This window comes from Henckelia pumila, chromosome 3 (assembly GCF_033568475.1).
Source record: "Henckelia pumila isolate YLH828 chromosome 3, ASM3356847v2, whole genome shotgun sequence".
Taxonomy (NCBI): domain Eukaryota; kingdom Viridiplantae; phylum Streptophyta; class Magnoliopsida; order Lamiales; family Gesneriaceae; genus Henckelia; species Henckelia pumila.
In genome coordinates this window covers 38,903,870-38,925,659 of record NC_133122.1, presented here as the reverse complement: position 1 = coordinate 38,925,659, position 21,790 = coordinate 38,903,870, and positions in this window count along the sequence as shown.

Genomic DNA, 21,790 nt, shown 5'->3' with positions numbered 1-21,790 from the left:
TTTTTGTAAAGCACCCTTCTCTCCGGGGGAATGAACGAGAAGGTGATTTGGAAGGTGATTTAGACTTATGGAGTTCTTCAATTAATGTTTCATTTTCCATATATATATTTTGAATTATTATTTTCCCTTGTCATGTAATCTATGTTTTCGATTAATTGTATTTAGTAAATAGACAATAGCATATCGATGTTTGACAATGTACTTATCCTTACAATTAAATTGTAATTATTATAAAAATAACATTTTTATTCAGCTTCGAGATAATCAAGCATTCAATATAACATTCCAATCCAATAACACAAAGTAAACAAAATGAAAATCAACCATGAACCAGCAAGCAAGGACTTTCGGTTATCTTTTTCAGCTTTTTTCTTGTAATCTTCGAGCACGGCCAGTTTCCATTTCAACTCGGGAATTATAGTCATCGCCCTACGACACATCGGCGGATCTTCCCATGCCAAGAAATTACATCCACCACTCTGCCACGGTAAGGGAGGGTATAGGACCAAAAAAGATTAGAACAATATAATGAGCAATAAATTATAAGAAATAAAGATAATCCCGTAAAAGTGAAAAAAATTAAAACAGGACTTTCACCCTTCAATTTTTGCATCCATGGAACCTCCGACCTTGATTATCACTGGTCCAAGAAACCCTCAAATTTTCTCGTAGTCCACATTGACAGAATATCATTCCCCTTTGAGAAAATGAGGACATCGCGATCCTCGAAAGATAATATATGACTTGGGAAGGTTTGAAAATTTATAAAATGATAAGAAAAATTTGAAGTATTTAGAAATGGGTCGAATTATGAAATAAATATATAGCCCGAAAAATTAAATTTATAGCTCAACGTAAATCGGTCGACAAAGAAATATATTCGGTCGATCGATCATTATATTCGGTCGGACAGAGGTCGATACGATAGCATGGACATCCTCTGTGTTTATTATTGATCAAATCATGTTGTATCACATTATATTGAATAGGTTCTGGTCGCAAATGATTATTCCAGTCTTAATCCAATGGTGAGAACGATACTTTCTTCTCTACCAAATGTCGCACTAATCAAAATCTTACATTATGATAGGAAGGTAATCATGTTTATAAATTCGAATAATCACAATCATGACCTTTGAAATAATATGATACAATATCCATGGAAAAAATTTCATAATCATGGAATTTAGGGTTTAGGGTTTTCAATTTAGGGTTTAGGGTTTAGGGTTTAGCATTATTTGGGGTTTAGGGTTTCTTATTGCGGGTCCGGAGAAACCTGACAATTTCAAGCGCGCATCCCCAAAAAGACACGCTACTGAATCTGGATTCGATTCTTTATCGCTATTTTACTTTCGCGGTATTCGAGGTTATATAGCAAATTAAAGTACAAATATTCACAGGATTGTCACGTGGCCTTCTCATAAATATCAATCGATCACGTCAAATATCAAGTTTTTAACAGTCGACAGCCAAATAATGATCAGTCGCCTATTACATAAACGTCGACTAGTTAATAACATATACATATTACATAATACTGTAATCTTAATCATAATCGTAAGCAATAACGTTATTCATAATCATTACCCAATTGGTTTAGTTGAATAACAAAATTTGTTTTTATATGATGGTTTTTCATAAAAATTAAAAAAAAGAAAAACATATATGCTTTCTCTCAAGCAGGACAAATAAATATATATATTTTATGTCAAGTTTTTAGAAAAATTTTAGCATATCTCTGATTATTGAATTGTATCGTAATCTCAGATTAAATTGTATATGATATTTTATTTTTGAGGCCGATGATGCTTGTTAGTTATGACTTATGAGAGGTCAGAGGACTATGGTTAAGCCTATACAAATGTTGGGGAAATAGAAGTCAAAACAGAACCTTTTCAAGCTCAACGTAAATCGATCGACAAAGAAATATATTCGGTCGATCGATCATTATATTCGGTCGGACAGCGGTCGATACGATAGCATGGCCATTCTCTGTGTTTATTATTGGTCAAATCATGTTGTATCACATTATATTGAATAGGTTCTGGTCGCACATGATTATTCCAGTCTTAATCCAATGGTGAGAACGATACTTTTTTCTCTACCAAATGTCGCACTAATCAAAATCTTACATTATGATAGGAAGGTAATCATGTTTATAAATTCGAATAATCACAATCATGACCTTTGAAATAATATGATACAATATCCATGGAACAAATTTCATAATCATGGAATTTAGGGTTTAGGGTTTTCAATTTAGGGTTTAGGGTTTAGCATTATTTGGGGTTTAGCAAATTTCAAGCGCGCATCCCCAAAAAGACACTCTACTGAATCTGGATTCGATTCTTTATCGCTATTTTACTTTCGCGGTATTCGAGATTATATAGCAAAGTAAAGTACAAATATTCACAGGATTGTCACGTGGCCTTCTCATAAATATCAATCGATCACGTCAAATATCAAGTTTTTAACAGTCGACAGCCAAATAATATTACTCCAAAGAAGACACGCATATCAAGGGCTCAGCACGCATGCGCATGCGCATGCTTTTTGTGCAACCCGAAGACGACACGCAAATCGAAGCATTTAAAAACCGCAATTATATTTATTTTTGTCCCGTTGTTCATTTTTTATTTTTTTCTTTTGTCTGCTGGTTACTAGGTTCCCTTTATTATCTTAATGTTATTATGATATTATTATACATATATAATGTTTATAGGCGAAATTCGTTAAAAAGGCCGGTACACGCACTCTGAGAGGCTCTGAACTCTCATCGTCTGTCTTTCTTCCTTGACATCTCCCCAGAATAGTATCTATTTTCAAAATACGTATTATGGGTTCCATCAGTACTGATAGAATTTTTTTCTCATTCCGATATCGTATTATTTCGTGTTTTCATTAGTAATTTGTTTTGTTTTTCTTGCATTGTAATGTTAAATAGTATCTATTTTCCACTATGTTGTTTATGTTGGTAATACAAGAAGAGTCCTTACGGACCTTACCTGTGTGTAACTGGCTTCCATCAGTAGGGTTTAATTCATTTGTTTTCATAAAGATAATAATGATGATAATAATAATAATAATAATCGCGTGTAAACAGTACTTACGAAATTACGTTTACGATTAGTTCACCGAAGAGACGCCAACCAATAATAGCGTATTAATTGAGAACATGCATTCAAAACGTCCCATCGCATCGGCTACTCACGATAAGGATGAATACACATTTGCAACTTTCAATGTTTGTCTATAAATAGTGCATTTACGTGTTTACGTAATATTACGTTCTGCTCAAACTATTGCACTCTTCTCTTTATTTTCTTCTCCTCTCTCGCATTCACTTTCCAATGGCAGGCGAAGGTTCCAACGTCAATCACTACATACAACATGTGAAGAGGATGTACGAAGACTTTGTCTATGAGAAGACAATGTCTACGTGGTCGAAGATTGAGGAGCTGAGGATATACAGACAAGCGCCAATACCTCCTCGGCGAATGTCAGACGCCAGAAGACTTGATCGCATAGAGGAAAAATTTAAGAGGAAGCTCCGCATTTCGAATTCCATGGACATTTTCAAAGATTAAAATGTTCGCCGTTTAATGTTAATGAAAGAGTCTAAACATGTTAGGAAAATTTTTTACTCTTACAATTTTATGAAAATCGCCTATGATCACCCTAACTCTAACTTGCACTCTTGGGTTGCTGAATGGAAACATTCACTACTTCAAGAATTAAGGTTGTAAAAATTTCATTTTATTATATAAAATTATGTTTCGTTAATTAGTTTTTCGTTACACATGCGTTGATAATTCTTGAAACTGTAATGAAGATAATAATAACAATACAACCTAATTGTCAACAGTCTTAGTTAAAAATATTATATTTAATTATAAACAGTCGTCGATTGTGAATGAAGGTTTACTTCACATAATAAGTGGTCGTCGATGATTTTGCTACCGAACGGAGAATAATTAAATAATAAAGAATGCCCTCGGTCGAATGTGAATAACGTCGGTCGACTCCATATATTAACCGATCGTCGCGGATTTAGCTATCGACCTACTAATTATATTCGTATTCAATGTTTAATAATTTATTATGATCTAAAATACGTTTTATATTTTACTTATATTAAATCTCATATCAACAATCTATTATTATTATTATATAAATTATTTTTTTGTATTTGTTCTGTTAGATTTTTATTGTGAATTATGACGAAAAAAAGAAAGAAAATCTTAATCTACAACATTCACATTCACCGCCCCTATGTTTGTCTATAAACAGTGCTTTATGTCTATGCAAATCCATCGAATGGTCACGCGACTGTTCGGGTTTCCAAACTCTTCACACTTAACCTACCCTGACTTCTTATTTCTGATTATAAAAGCACAACATCTGTGATCATTTTGAAACAAACAAATCGAAGGTTAAGTTTACAATATGAGCAAATATGGACGGAGCAAGTTCTTTAAGGTGATCACCCATGAAGCAGATTATGCCAGAAGCCTCGGAATTTTCAACTTTCTCTTGCCATTCCGAGCAAAGTTTAGCGGTAATGCAAATAGAGTTATCTGTCACTCAGATTGAGAGAGACCTATATTCTATCTTTCACTCAGATTGACAGAAACTCTCTTTGCATGATCATGGTTCGTGAAAGACATGGTACCCAAAAACTTTGCTCGGAATGGCAGGAAAAATATGGAACATTCTCAAGGTGTTGCTGCCTGTTGGGGATATCAAAGAATAACTTAAACTTGATTATGCTATCCTTAAGATTGATCATGGTTCTTTAAGGTGATCACCCACGAAGCAGATTATGCCAGAAGCCTCGGAATTTTCAGCTTTTTGTTGCCAGTCGGAGCAAAGTTTATCGGTAATGCAAATAGAGTTATCTGTCACTGAGATTGAGAGAGAACTATATTATATCTTTCACTCAGATTGATAGAGAACTCTCTTTGCATGATCATGGTTCGTGAAAGACATGGTACCCAAAAACTTTGCTCGGAATGGCAGTAGAAACTGAAACATCCTCAAGGTGTTGTTGCCTGTTGGGGATATCCAGGAATAAATTAAAATTGATTATGCTATCCTCAAGGTCATTTCCAATGCCAAATTAACGGGTACAAATGTAATTATTATTATTTTTTTTGAAAAGTTGTACAAATTTAATTATAATTATACATATTAAATAAAACAGGAATCCAGTCGATCGAAGGTCCAATTGGTCGACTCAATATAATAATCGGTCGTTGATGATTTTGCTATCGACCAGATTACAATTACATATATCAATTGATTAAAATAATAGTTTTTATATTCCTCGTCCTCCTAATTGAAAGAGTGGGTGCCCGGTGAGCCAACTTGTGGCTAAGGAATTTGATGACTCTTTGTATAAACAATCTTTTGTTTAATATAATTTACACTTTTATAATGGCGTTTACTTTATCTTTTATCATATTATTATGTTGTGACATACTATAAGATGTTTAGATGAAGACCTTGAATATACTATAGTGTATGTAAGATGTGGTAGCACATGGGGATGGCTATCATGAAACACATCTTATAGTCACTGTATATTCTAAACAGTTCCTAGTCGATTGAGTCGTCCGTTAATAAGGATAAGGATCGCTCGAGATTGAGACTAGCATTTGCGATGCCGAGTACCACGTTTCATTGGTATGGAACATAGAGATGTTCAAAGCATGCAAATGGATATTCATACGATGAATGATCGAACTACCCTATTCGGACTTTCCAAGTGGTTATCACTTATCGAGTGGATAAAGTCCGCGGTTTTGGTTGTACACCATTAGTCCTTACTACTTGAAACATCATTGAGACTCTATATGCTAGTACTGTACTTTGACTCGTTTACCGACTCCATTGGGGTCATCAGGTGTCGGGATTGGATACAGTTACGACACATATAGGAGTCGATGCTTTGTTGTCAAGGATTCACCACATACTTGCTAGTGTGGATATCCTATGCAATCTGAGGAGATATTAGTGTGACGAATCTCTGGCCAGAGTACATGATGTGTTTTAAGAAATGGTTTCTTAGTAGCACATGCGATTTCACTATTTGATCTTCAAGATGTATTGCATAGTTATCGAATCTCGAACGACTCTCGATTTACCAATGGTTGTTGATTCGATCGGGATATTTGGATGAAGAGACCGTACTGTACGCTAACCAAAATCTATTGGTTCTTGCAGGCACTATCGGTGATTCCTAGGGAATCATGGGGCGATGTTGCTAGGCGCTCTTACCATGATTCGATGGGCAAGTCGGAAATTGTTGTTTCGAGTCACAAGGAGTTGTGAGCCCACAGCTAGCTGTATCCCTGAACCATTGAGGGTCACACAAGTAATGGATTTTTAATCCCCGTTGAGATAATTAAATTTAAAGAGTTAAATTTAGTGAATAAAGAAGTGGGACTTCTTATATCAGAGTAGAGGAGTAAAATTTCCTAAAATGACATAGGGATGAGCATTTTTGGAAACCACTGAATTCGGATTCAGAAAATTTATCTTGACTTTAAAAGATGCAGAAATGGTTTCTGTGCACATTGGTGAAATTGGTTTATCAATCTGAGTCACGATGAATTTTATATTAATTTCTGAACATGCGGGCTTTGCTTGTCAGGCTTGAACTTATGACTAATGAGCCCTAAGCTGTTAGCAGCCCACATTATAAATAAGTTATTGCAGTACAGAAATTACACAACAGAGGTCACAATTTTCGAAAACCCTAGCTGTGTTTTTTAAAAAGTGGCCGCCCCCCTTTCTCCTCTCTCTGCTCCAAAAATTCCAGTCTGTGAATTTTGAATTTGCAGTCTGGTTTAACGGATCAAATTCGTTAATTCTCTTCGTAGAAACTTCTGATAGATTTTCTAGTGCAATCTATCAGAAGGATTAAACTTCTGTTCGTGGACCTGATTGAAGAATTGTTCGTCCATCAGTTCCTGGGATATACAACAAGAGCAGAGTAATCTGTTGGTGTCCATAATCTCGTTTCGAGATTGGAGGTAAAAATTTAATTGTTATTTAATTTTTACACGCACAATTTAATCGTAAAATTTTGATACCCATGATATGGAATTGTTCCATATAAAATTTTTAAACTTCCGCTGCACCGGGTATCAATTCCAATTGATCTGATCACCGTTCTCCAACAGTGGTATCAGAGCCAGGTTGCTCAGATCAAGCGATTAAATTAATCAATTGTACAAAAAAATTTTAAGCCTCGGTTTTTGAAACAAAATAAAAAAAAATTAAAATTTTTGACGGGCAAAAACACGGGCAGCGCTGGTCGCTGCCCAAGGGGCAGCGACAGGCTGCCCGGCCCGAGCCCCTTTTGGGGCGCGGGCCACCCGGGATCGTCCCGGGCGGCCCGGGAAAATTTAATTTTTAATTTTAAATTAAAATTTTAATATGTTAAAATTCTATTTTTGGTCCGATCGAAAATTGTTTTTGATTGGTCCACGAGGCATCGGATCGAATTGTTCGAGTCCGAAAATTTTAAAATTGATTTTTGGATAAATTTGAATTTTTGGAAAATTTATAGATTTTATCCGTTAAATCAGATTTTATGAAATTAATTTTTTTTTACAATTGATGATAAGATATGATCTTATGGAAATATTGAGTAAAATATGATTTTATGTATAAAATTGGATTTTATATGTAAAATATGATTTTATTTGATAAAAAGATAAAATATGATTTTGTATGTAAAATAAGATTTTATATATGGAATATGATTTTATCCTTTTAAATTTAATTGTCATTGCATGTTATCCAATAAATTAATTTTGAATTAAATATTATTGGATAAGGATGATCGATTGTCATGACCAATTTTGTAGGTGTATGTTAGGAATTTACATTTATTTTTATTGTTGTTGGATTTATTAATGGGCCTGGTTTATGGCCCAATATGAATTGTCATATGTAATAAAAGTGGGCCTGATTTATGGCCCGTTCCCACCCCTTGAAATGTATCCCCTACTTGTCATAGTTATTTATTGTAAATACATTAGACTTAGTGGGAGATGAAGATTTGAAGACGGAGGTGGGCCCAACAGACAATAAAGACTGAAGAAATGTAAATTGGAAGCTCAATGTAATAGGATTGCATTGCATACCTGCATATTACCTAGGATTGGACTTAGACCCGTGATTGGAAACCACGGGTCGATTAGAAATGGAATCGATCATCCTGTATAATATATGATATTATCGTTGTATGCATGTTTTAGACTAAATTGTATGAATCCCGCAAGCATACAAATTTTAAATGATGAGACAAATTTTCAAAATTAAAATCCCTCATTTTAAATATGATTTAAAATTGATATCAAGATAAATAAAGGAAATTTAAATATTGTTTAAATGTTCCTACCTTCCATCAACGATCAATGTATGAGATGCTACCCGCGGATACGGTCCGGCTCATATTATTGGGGGGGCCTTTTCGTCGGAAAGCTGTACATTGGATCGACACATGTTGTAAGTTGGGTGGAACTCCCATGGGATCGGCTCATATTATTGGGGGATCCACATGGCGACCGTCCATCACAACTTAATATTGATGGGTCATCTTGAAATGTCACAATAAACGACGTCATATTATTGGGCCCTTATTGGACATGAGGTAAAAACGTGGAGGTTGCTTTGGAAGCAATTGGGCTCTACCTTTTGAAAATTATGGTTGGCTGATATTATTCGGGACCGTAGTTTGTCAATAGGACTCCATGTTCCCACTAAGGAAAACAGTTTCCCGTTTTCACTAGAGGGTAGTGAAATCGTTAAAATAGTGGGAGTGAGATTCATAAAATAAATTTCGCCTATTTTATGTCTTAGTAAATTAATTAAACAATCACTGATTATTGTCTGTTTTTTTTTCAGTATTTAATTAAGATGAATTCGCGCAATACACTATTCTCTATTCTCGAACAAAATAAACTGACTGGCGCAAACTATACGGAATGGTTCCGTAAGTTGAAGATTGTCTTGACCTCGGAGAAGATGCTCTACGTGTTAGAAAAATCTCCTCCGAAGGAAGCACCAGCTGATATAAGTCCGGAAGAGTTGGCCAAACTTGATACATGGTGGGACCATGATATCAAGGCCAAATGCTATATGCAAGCCTCGATGTCTGATGAACTCCAGAGGCGATTTGAGGACACCGTGAATGCTTCTGACATTCACATACAACTCAAGGAACTTTTTGGGGCTCAATCGAGAGCAGAAAGGTTCGCTACTGTAAAAGAGCTAATGACGTGTCGCATGCGTGAAGGGACTTCGGTCCGTGATCATGGGGTACGAGTGATTTGGCTCATACAAAAGTTGGTAACGCTTGATTTGGTGTTGGAGCATGAACTCAACGTGGACTTATTACTTCTCTCTCTTCCTTCTTCGTTTGACGGTTTTGTGGTGAATTTCAATATGAACAAGATAGAGGCCTCCCTTGAAGAGATGGTCAATATGCTTGTAACATATGAAGCCACTTTAAAGAAGGATAAACCGGCTCTCTTGGTGGGCTCCTCTTCTTCTACTAAGAAGGGGCCAAGTACAAAGGGTAAGAAACGTTCTGCCCCACCCAAGAAAACTGGACCCGAGAAGAAGAACAAGACAAAGGCTTCAAACATGGAAAAGTCCAAGGATGTTTGCCACCACTGCAAGAAACCCGGTCATTGGAAACGTAACTGCAAGGAATATCTAGAGCAGTTGCGAACTGCGAAGGGTATGTTCTATATTAAAATAAATGTTTCACTTAATACTACTTCTTGGGTATTGGATACCGGATGTGGATCTCACATTTGCAATGATTTGCAGGTGATGACAAGAAGTCGCAAGCTTAGAATGGGTGAGACCCAGCTGAAGCTCGAAAATGGTTCTAGAGTTGAAGCCAAAGCTGTGGGAGACGTTTATTTAATTTTGCAGAACGATTTTAAGTTACTTTTGAGAGATGTTTTATTTGTTCCAGATTTGATTAAAAATATTATTTCTGTTTCTATGCTTGATAGAGATGGTTTTTCTTGCAATTTTGTGAATGAGATTTGCAATATTTACAAGAATGAATGTTTGATTGAAAATGGACAACTTGAAAAAGATCTATATAACTTAAAATTAAAAGACGTTCCAATAAATTATGTTGATAAACCGGTAACAACGAACAAAAGGAAAATCATAGTCAAAACCCGGCAAACCTTTGGCATGCTAGGCTAGGTCATATTTCCTCAAGGAGGATGAACAAGCTAGTGGGAGAGGGCATGTTTGATATGTCTGATATTAACTCTCTACCTACTTGTGAGTCCTGCCTGAAAGGAAAAATGACTAAATCTCCTTTTAAGGGAAAACCTGAGCGTAGTCAAAATCTGTTGGATTTGATCCATACGGATGTTTGTGGTCCATTTAGAATTGGTACTCAATTTGGCCACACCTACTTCATTACCTTTACTGATGATTATTCTAGGTATGGGTATTTATATTTAATGAAATATAAGTCTGAAGCATTTGAAAAGTTCAAAGAATTCAAGGCTGAAGTAGAAAACAAGCTAGGTAAAAGTATTAAAGCACTTCGATCGGATCGAGGTGGAGAATACTTAAGTACCGAGTTTTTGGACTATCTGAAAGAGAATGGGATTCTCTCTCAGTGGACTCCTCCTATGACACCTCAGCTGAATGGTGTATCGGAGCGTCGTAATCGAACTTTGTTGGACATGGTTCGATCCATGATGAGCTTCACTGAGCTTCCACCTTCGTTTTGGGGCTATGCGCTTGAAACGACGGTATTGTTGTTGAACAACGTCCACACCAAAGCAGTGGATAAAACACCATACGAGTTATGGAATGACAAAGCTCCTAAGTATTCGTACTTGAGGATTTGGGGATGTCCTGCTTACGTGAAGCAGACAGTGGGAGATAAGTTGGATAGTCGATCCACCTTATGTTATTTTGTAGGGTATCCGAAGAATTCAATCGGATATTATTTCTATCATCCTACTGAAACAAAAGTGTTTGTTTCAAGGAATGCCACCTTCTTGGAGAAGGAGTTCTTATTGGATAAGAAGAGCGAGATGATGGAACTCGAAGAAATTTGAGAAGAACCCGAAATACAAAATAATGATCCTACACCTCAGGAACCAATGATGGACACGCCTATACCTAGAAGATCCGAGAGGACTTCTAGACCTCCTATTCGATATGGTCTTCTTCTTGAAGGGGATCAATATGAACCCGATGTTGGATGTGATCCAAGAAATTTCAAGGAAGCAATTTCTGATGCGGATTCAAATTTATGGCTTGAAGCTATGCAGTCGGAAATAGATTCGATGCATACAAACCAAGTTTGGTCTTTAGTAGATCCTCCCGATGGAATTTTTCCAATAAGGTGTAAATGGATCTACAAGAGAAAGCTTGGGCCTGATGGTAAGGTATTGACCTACAAGGCACGATTGGTGGCGAAAGGTTATACTCAAAGACAAGGAGTTGACTATGATGAAACCTTTTTCACCAGTTGCAATGTTCAAGTCCATAAGAATCCTTATTGCCATAGCTGCTTGGTATGACTATGAGATATGGCAAATGGATGTGAAGACTGCATTTCTTAATGAAAACATTAAGGAAGAGATCTATATGACGCAGCCTGAGGGATACACATCCATGGGAAGCGAGCATAAGGTATGCAAGCTTCAGAGATCAATCTATGGTCTCAAACAAGCATCAAGAAGTTGGAACCAGAAATTTGATGAAACAATAAAGGATTTTGGTTTCATCAAGAACCCGGAGGAACCGTGCGTGTACAAGAAAGTAGTTAAGGATGCTGTGACATTCTTAGTACTTTATGTTGATGACATCCTACTCATTGGGAATGATGTAGGGATGTTGCAGTCAACAAAGATATGGTTATCAGGTAGATTCTCGATGAAGGATTTGGGTGAGGCATCCTATATTCTAGGGATACAGATCTATAGAGATAGATCTAAGAGAATGATAGGACTCACTCAAGCAACCTACATCGACACCATATTGAAAAGGTTTTCAATGGATGGGCCCAAGAGAGGACATCTACCTATGTGTCATGGAGTTTCTCTATCCAAGTCTATGTGTCCCAAGACTGATGAAGAGATAGAGAAAATGACACATGTATCATATGCGTCAGCCATTGGTAGTATCATGTATGGGATGATATCTACCAGACCGGATGTAGCATTTGCTCTGAGTGTCACGAGCAGATATCAAGCCAATCCCGGTCAAATGCATTGAAAAGCCGTGAAGGACATTCTTAAGTACTTACGAAGGACTAAGAATATGTTCATGGTATATGGAGGAAGAGAACTGAAATTGGAAGGCTATACCGACTCTAGCTTCCAAAGTGACGTGGATGACTCGAAGTCAACCTCTGGATTTGTGTTCATGCTCAATGGCGGTGCTGTCTCTTGGAAGAGTTCCAAGCAGGACACCACAGCGGATTCCACCACTGAGGCAGAATACATTGCGGCATCAGCTGCTGCTAAAGAGGCCGTTTGGATGAGGAATTTCGTCCAAGAGTTGGGCTTTATTCCTGAAGTTGTTGGTCCAGTCCCGGTGTACTGTGACAACACGGGTGCCGTTGATCAGGCAAAGGAACCAAGGTCTCATCAAAGATCCAAACACGTACTGAGGAAATACCACATCATCCAGGAGATCGTGGAAAGAGGAGACATCACTGTCGAGAGAGTGGCCTCTGCAGACAATATCGCTGATCCACTTACTAAGCCCTTGCCAGGACCATTATTTGACAAACATCGCGAAGCAATGGGACTACGTAGTATGACTAGTTGGCTATAGGGCAAGTGGGAGATTGAAAGAGTGGGTGTCCGGTGAGCCAACTTGTGGCTAAGGGTTTTGATGACTCTTTGTATAAACAATCTTTTGTTTAATATAATTTACACTTTTATAATGGCGTTTACTTTATCTTTTATCATATTATTATGTTGTGACATACTATAAGATGTTTAGATGAAGACCTTGAATATACTATAGTGTATGTAAGATGTGGTAGCACATGGGGATGGCTATCATGAAACACATCTTATAGTCACTGTATATTCTAAACAGTTCCTAGTCGATTGAGCCGTCCGTTAATAAGGATAAGGATCGCTCGAGATTGAGACTAGCATTTGCGATGCCGAGTACCACGTTTCATTGGTATGGAACATAGAGATGTTCAAAGCATGCAAATGGATATTCATACGATGAATGATCGAACTACCCTATTCGGACTTTCCAAGTGGTTATCACTTATCGAGTGGATAAAGTCCGCGGTTTTGGTTGTACACCATTAGTCCTTACTACTTGAAACATTATTGAGACTCTATATGCTAGTACTGTACTTTGACTCATTTACCGACTCCATTGGGGTCATCAGGTGTCGGGATTGGGTACAGTTACGACACATATAGGAGTCGATGATTTGTTGTCAAGGATTCACCACATACTTGCTAGTGTGGATATCCTATGCAATCTGAGGAGATATTAGTGTGACGAATCTCTGGCCAGAGTACATGATGTGTTTTAAGAAATGGTTTCTTAGTAGCACATGCGATGTCACTATTTGATCTTCAAGATGTATTGCATAGTTATCGAATCTCGAACGACTCTCGATTTACCAATGGTTGTTGATTCGATCGGGATATTTGGATGAAGGGACCGTACTGTACGCTAACCAAAATCTATTGGTTCTTGCAGGTACTATCAGTGATACCTAGGGAATCATGGGGTGATGTTGCTAGGCGCTCTTACCATGATTCGATGGGCAAGTCGAAAATTGTTGTTCCGAGTCACAAGGAGTTGTGAGCCCACGGCTAGCTGTATCCCTGAACCATTTAGGGTCACACAAGTAATGGATTTTTAATCCCCGTTGAGATAATTAAATTTAAAGAGTTAAATTTAGTGAATAAAGAAGTGGGACTTCTTATATCAGAGTAGAGGAGTAAGATTTCCTAAAATGACATAGGGATGGGCATTTTTGGAAACCACTGAATTCGGATTCAGAAAATTTATCTTGACTTTAAAAGATGCAGAAATGGTTTATGTGCACATTGGTGAAATTGGTTTATCAATCTGAGTCACGATGAATTTTATATTAATTTCTGAACATGCGGGCTTTACTTGTCAGGCTTTAACTTATGACTAATGGGCCCTAAGCTGTTAGCAGCCCACATTATAAATAAGTTATTGCAGTACAAAAATTACACAACAGAGGTCACAATTTTCGAAAACCCTAGCTGTGTTTTTTAAAAAGTGGCCGCCCCCCTTTCTCCTCTCTCTGCTCCAAAAATTCCAGTCTGTGAATTTTGAATTTGCAGTCTGGTTTAACGGATCAAATTCGTTAATTCTCTTCGTAGAAACTTCTGATAGATTTTCTAGTGCAATCTATCAGAGGGATTAAACTTCTGTTCGTGGACCTGATTGAAGAATTGTTCGTCCATCAGTTCCTGGGATATACAACAAGAGCAGAGTAATCTGTTGGTGTCCATAATCTCGTTTCGAGATTGGAGGTAAAAATTTAATTGTTATTTAATTTTTACACGCACAATTTAATCGTAAAGTTTTGATACCCATGATATGGAATTGTTCCATATAAAATTTTTAAACTTCCGCTGCACCGGGTATCAATTCCAATTGATCTGATCACCGTTCTCCAACACTAATAATATTCGTACTCATCGTATTAGTTTACAATTATAATTATACATAGTAAATAAATAAAGAATGCCTTCGGTCGAGTGTGAATAACATCGGTCGATTCCATATAATAATCGGTCGTTGATGATTTTACTATCGACCAGATTACAATTACATATATCAATTGATTAAAATAATAGTTTTTATATTCCTCGTCCTTCTAATAATATTCGTACTCATTGTATTAGTTTACTATTATAATTATACATAGTAAATGAATAAAGAATGCCTTCGGTCGAGTGTGAATAACGTCGGTCGACTCCATATAATAATCGGTCGTTAATGAGTTTGCTATCGACCAGATTACAATTACATATATCAATTGATTAAAATAATAGTTTTTATATTCCTCGTCCTCCTAATAATATTTGTACTCATCTTATTAGTTTACAATTATAATTATACATAGTAAATGAATAAAGAATGTCTTCGGTCGAGTGTGAATAACGTCGGTCGACTCCATATAATAATCGATCGTTAATGAGTTTGCTATCGACCAGATTACAATTACATATATCAATTGATTAAAATAATAGTTTTTATATTCCTCGTCCTCCTAATAATATTCGTACTCATCGTATTAGTTTACAATTATAATTATACATAGTAAATGAATAAAGAATGCCTTCGGTCGAGTGTGAATAACGTCGGTCGACTCCATATAATAATCGGTCGTTAATGAGTTTGCTATCGACCAGATTACAATTACATATATCAATTGATTAAAATAATAGTATTTATATTCCTCGTCCTCCTAATAATATTCGTACTCATCGTATTAGTTTATAATTATAATTATATATAGTAAATGAATAAAGAATGCCTTCGGTCGAGTGTGAATAACGTCGGTCGACTCCATATAATAATTGGTCATTAATGAGTTTGCTATCGACCAGATTACAATTACATATATCAATTGATTAAAATAATAGTTTTTATATTCCTCGTCCTCCTAATAATATTCGTACTCATCGTATTAGTTTACAATTATAATTATACATAGTAAATGAATAAAGAATGCCTTCGGTCGAGTGTGAATAATGTCGGTCGACTCCATATAATAATCGGTCGTTCATGAGTTTGCTATCGACCAGATTACAATTACATATATCAATTGATTAAAATAATAGTTTTTATATTCCTCGTCCTCCTAATAATATTCGTACTCATCGTATTAGTTTACAATTATAATTATACATAGTAAATGAATAAAGAATGCCTTTGGTCGAGTGTGAATAACGTCGGTCGACTCCATATAATAATCGGTCGTTAATGAGTTTGCTATCGACCAGATTACAATTACATATATCAATTGATTAAAATAATAGTTTTTATATTCCTCGTCCTCCTAATAATATTTGTACTCATCGTATTAGTTTACAATTATAATTATACATAGTAAATGAATAAAGAATGCCTTCGGTCAAGTGTGAATAACGTCGGTCGACTCCATATAATAATCGGTCGTTAATGAGTTTGCTATCGACCAGATTACAATTATATATATCAATTGATTAAAATAATAGTTTTTATATTCCTCGTCCTCCTAATAATATTCGTACTCATCGTATTAGTTTACAATTATAATTATACATAGTAAATGAATAAAGAATGTCTTCGGTCGAGTGTGAATAACGTCGGTCGACTCCATATAATAATCGGTCGTTAATGAGTTTGCTATCGACCAGATTACAATTACATATATCAATTGATTAAAATAATAGTTTTCATATTTTTCGTCCTCCTAATAATATTCGTACTCATTGTATTAGTTTACAATTATAATTATACATAGTAAATGAATAAAGAATGTCTTCGGTCGAGTGTGAATAACGTCGGTCGACTCCATATAATAATCGATCGTTAATGAGTTTGCTATCGACCAGATTACAATTACATATATCAATTGATTAAAATTCATTCATACTGACAAAATTGATTTCTACTACAAATAAATATAGCGTACAATGCCAATTTTATATTGTTCGCATGAACAAATTAATTGTGCTTACATCAAATCTCATCAATAGCTGGAAGGGACCAGCCATTGAGCCAAATCGCTATGATCAAAAATTTCTGAAATCGGCAATGACATCATCATTCAATTGATATGGATCGCCATTGCTCATCTCAGCAGCAATTGACCTCAAAGCATACACACCACACTCGCCACTGCACTTAAAGAAGATAATTAGCTTTCACTATAGATTAAATATTACTTAAACATTATAGTATAAAACATTGATGAGAAGTAACGTAAATGGAAGACCTTGTTTTTTGCTGGGGAAATGCACACAACCTAACGCACGTCCAACTCCTTTCAGCACCTTCAAAATCCAGGGATCTCAGAGTTTCCGGGACCAAGGTAATCACGCCCTTCACAGCTTTGTCGAAGTTTCTCCGAGTTGTCGCACTTATATCTGAATCCAGAAAGTAAATTAGTTGTTCCTTGACGTAAACCATCATCGTAACCCAATGGTTGGGTAGATGGATAGGAGCTAGAACCAAACTCGAAGACCACCAAGAGGACGAGGTCCAATCTTCTACACATCCAGTAATGTAGCTTGTGAGTTGCTCAACGTCAATTGGGTTATCCATGCTTGAATACTCTGTTTGGAACAATTGTGCGAATTTAACGTTCATCAAAGAAACGTTCTCAGCTAATATTTCGGGGTACAACTTCTGTAAGCTCAGGAGGCCAAACATACACTCTGTCATATGCTGGATCATAAAAATATGTTAAAGGTATATATAAAACAAAATACAAATGCATGTAATGACAATTGAATCAAAATATGTTGACATGGGGCACTCACATCATATTCTAACCACTGCAGGGGTCATAAGAATACGAAAAAAGTTTCGATCATATTTCCCATGTTTCTGTTTGGCCCGAAATTTCCTTATCTCCATCTCAACCTTGGGCCAATCACGCCTGACTCTAAGCAAGTACCGCTTCTCAAACTCTTGACCTTGAAGTGCAGTGTTGGCGCCATACATGGGTGCGTGAAAGGGGGTTGAAACGGCAGATTATCTCAGCACCTTCCTCCTGCGCTCGGGTGTCAGGTGACTGAATACAATCATCTTCGGCTCATCCTCAACACAGTATTCTTAAACACATTGGAATAAATAAAATAGTCAACTAGATGAAATAAATGGCCCAAACCATATTTAATTAAGGACTTGAACCATATCGGTAGGTGGTGGTCGTCGAAATTGCAGTGTACTACATGCAGCCGCTTCTTCATCTATCCGGGTTCCAAGCTGCGCATTAGGCGGAGTGACGACTAATCATCAAAGATTAAAACAAGTTATTTTAGTATGTTGTTAGGATCACAAAAAGGGTAAGGAATTTGAGATTTGAGGATCAAAAGATGCAATTGATCTAAGAATGTTGTTCAGAGTACAAAAAAGTAAGGGATTCTAACATGACGAACACGTACGTGGTTCATGCTGAGGTGGTGACTGAGGATCCTTTTCTCTTCCCTCATTGGAAGACATTCCTTCTGTATAGAGAAATAAATAAACAAGTAAACTAGATGAAATAAATGGCCCAAACCATATTTACTTCATGACTTAAACCATACTGGTAGGTGGTGTTCTTCGTAATTGCAGTGTAGAATCTGCAGCCACTTCTTCATGATTTTTTGCCTGACTGACGACTAGTGATCAAATATTACAAGATTGATTTTAGGATGTTGTTAGGATCACAGAAAACTTAGAGATTCTAATACGTCGGAACACATACATGGCTCAGAATGTGGGGGTGACTTCGGATCTGCATCACCATCCGCTTCTTCATCTGTCCGGGATCCAAGCTGCGCATTAGGCGGAGTGACGACTAATCGTCAAAGATTAACACAAGTGATTTTAGTATGTTGTTAGGATCACAAAAAGGGTAAGGAATTTGACATTAAGGATCGAAAGATGCAATTGATCTAAGAATATTGTTCGGAGTACAAAAAAGTAAGGGATTCTAACATGACAAACACATACGTGGTTCATGGTGAGGTGGTGACTGAGGATCCTTCTCTCTTCCCTCATTGGAAGACATTTCTTCTGTATAAAAAAATAAATAAACATGTCATTTTAGCATGTTGTTAGGATTCAGACGAATGGTATGGTATTTGGACACAAACAAAACAAATTCATACGTGACTGGTGAGGTTTTGGCTGTTGCTGAGTGCTACTAGAAAAGACAGCAAGATGGGCTCGCAATATATCTTCCAACTCTTTCATCTTCTGTCTCATATCAGCAAACTCACCACGCATCTCAGCGACCTCACCTCGCACCTTAGAAAACTCGGCTCGCATCTCGTTCATTGAAGTTTGCATCACCGTCCCCATGAAATCAATGGATGTCTGCATGGCACGCATCATGTCTCCTAACATCTGAATTTCATTTGGCTTAGGCGGCTGCAAGCCACTGGCATTGATTGGAGATGGTGGCGGGATCGTGGAATTATTGGGGCAATTGGACACCAGAGGGTTTGTCATCTCATTTTGGTTATCAGGTGACCGATCATGGATGTGTGACAGAGGGTTCCCCGGAGGAATATTCACATCCGGTGTATGAACAAAACGGGAAGGGGGACGCTGGCAGCAGTACACCTTCTTCCCCTGGGCCATAAAATCAACGATTTGATCAATCACATGATCTGGAGAAGGGTCTTCAAATATTCCAGTGCTGAAGTGTGCTGACATACGCTCCTCGTCAGTGGGAGCAAGGATCCCGACAATGACAGCCTACAAGTAATACTCATAATTTAATGCGAGTAATGGATTTATGAATGAATACCATATATCTAAGAGACAAAACAATTACTTTACTTACATTGTCAAGGGATTTGAAGCATGAATTAATTTCTTCCTTCTTAGGAGCATTCTTGCTGCTCCAGTTCTTCGTGCTCCAACGACACATACGCGGAAGTGGTAGACCAGCCTCATCTAAATGAGTTGCAAAATTGTCCACAACACCAAGTATGCATTCATAGGACAGGATCTGCAATTATATAACATTTCTATTTAATATATAAATATGATTCAAATGATATTATTACAAAAAATGACAAATCAAGATGACTTCTTACTTGTAATGGATTGATGAAACCTGCAATGGTGTATGTGAGCGAATTCTATTTTTTTTTCATGCCTTTCTTTCAATTTTTCACTTAAATTCATCGACCGCAAGCTAGCAAGGACTACATCATATGCGCAAGACCCCCAAGGATATCTGTTAAAAACATCAAAGTCTTCCACTAACCTAAGCCACTCGGTGCCCATAGTCATAGATTGTCAAGTTCTCTTGGTCAACAGAACACCAGCGACAAAAAAAAGGCACGCTAGTTTTAACTTCTCAAGATTGACCTCATCACCGCCCTCGCTGCTCAACACACCAAGCCTATCCTCCAAGTTCCGCACAAATACCACATCCATATCCCCAAAATGTCTAGATTTAAAATCTAAATTCATTGGAATCTCAGGAATATCTTTGGAGCAGTTAAGTCCTGAGATCAAACAAAACTCTAGTTTTGAAAATCTTATAGGCCTCTTTCGAATCACCATCCAGAATTCATTTTTCGGTGTCTAATGTCTGCCTACTTATCAAATACCATAACAAACTCCCAGACAATTTATAACTTGCACTACATATCAGGTGACCAAATTGTGTTCTGCTCATCATGACTTCCATCTCGGCCGGATTAAGATACTTCATTATCTTTTCAGAAACATCTACGTACCGTCCCAATGTAGTCAGTTTGCAAGAAAAACGATCAACTTTGAACCCTTTCCTTTTAAGAACAACCTGAAAATGTATTAAATCAATGAATACCTACTTACGACTTAAATCAGAAGAAATAAATGTTCAAAAAAGTCAATATCAAAATAATAAGTTAAATGAATCAGTCGAGTCAAGAAAGATATCGGTCGGGACATGGTCGATAATTCCTGCTAAGTAATACAGTCGAGATTCATATCATCATCAGTCGATATATGAAGCAAATCGGTCGGAACATAGTCGAGATTTATTACAACATAAGTCGAGATATGAAACAAAACATTCGGAAATGGTCGAAATCTACTATGACTGTACTATTGTTTCCCTAGGAATGGACAAACATATGAAAATAGAAAAACCTAGGTTTCTCGATGACTTACAGTAACGTTTTCCTCTGTCATTGCTGCAATGCTGCTTGTCGAGAACGAAAGAGGTTACGGGGAGTAAAGGAGCTACGACGACGACGAAGAAGGGCTTCAACGGCGGTTTAATAGGGTTCCGTTCCGTTCCGACGGTTCCGTTAAAAATTGAAAAGCGGACAGAGGGAAAATTGGAAAAAATGGAAATTGCAGTAAACCAATTAATTACATCAGTCGAGAAATCATTTACCGAGTCGAGGAGGGTTAAAATGGTTTGTATCTTATTTTGGATTTTTTTTTATTCAACTTAAGATTTTTACTTAAGGGTAAATTTGTCTTTTTCATTCTGAGGTCTATTTGCTCAAATAAAAACAAGACCAGGTTTATTTTCCCCAGAAAGGTGAGGAAAAAAGAAGAAAAAGAGTATATCATGTTTGGGTGTTCTTGAAAAATATTTTGCTATATGGTTCGCGATAGGGGATTATACTGGTATTTATATAATAGATGTCATTAAAAAAATTAGCAAGTGAATGATTTTTACCATAGGTACCCTTTTTTTTTTTAATGAAATCCATATGTATCATGCCACATAATAAATTTTTGGATCAACGGTTTGATTTAGTATTATTTTCAGTCATACTTGTATGACTAAAACCTTAAAGTCACCCATTCCAAAAAATAAAAAATACCTTAAAGATCAATGTAAAGATTTATCTTTCAAATAACCAATGACAAAACTGCATTTCTCACAATCTGTCTCAACTGTTCGCGTCAATAGAGCTTAACTAGACTTTCAGTTGCATGACACCAGTGCAATGAGATAGGAAGAAGTAGACACGACCCGGTGCGATAGGAAGTATATCACAAAACAGCAGATTGGCATTGTAACATAGTTGTGCCAAAACAA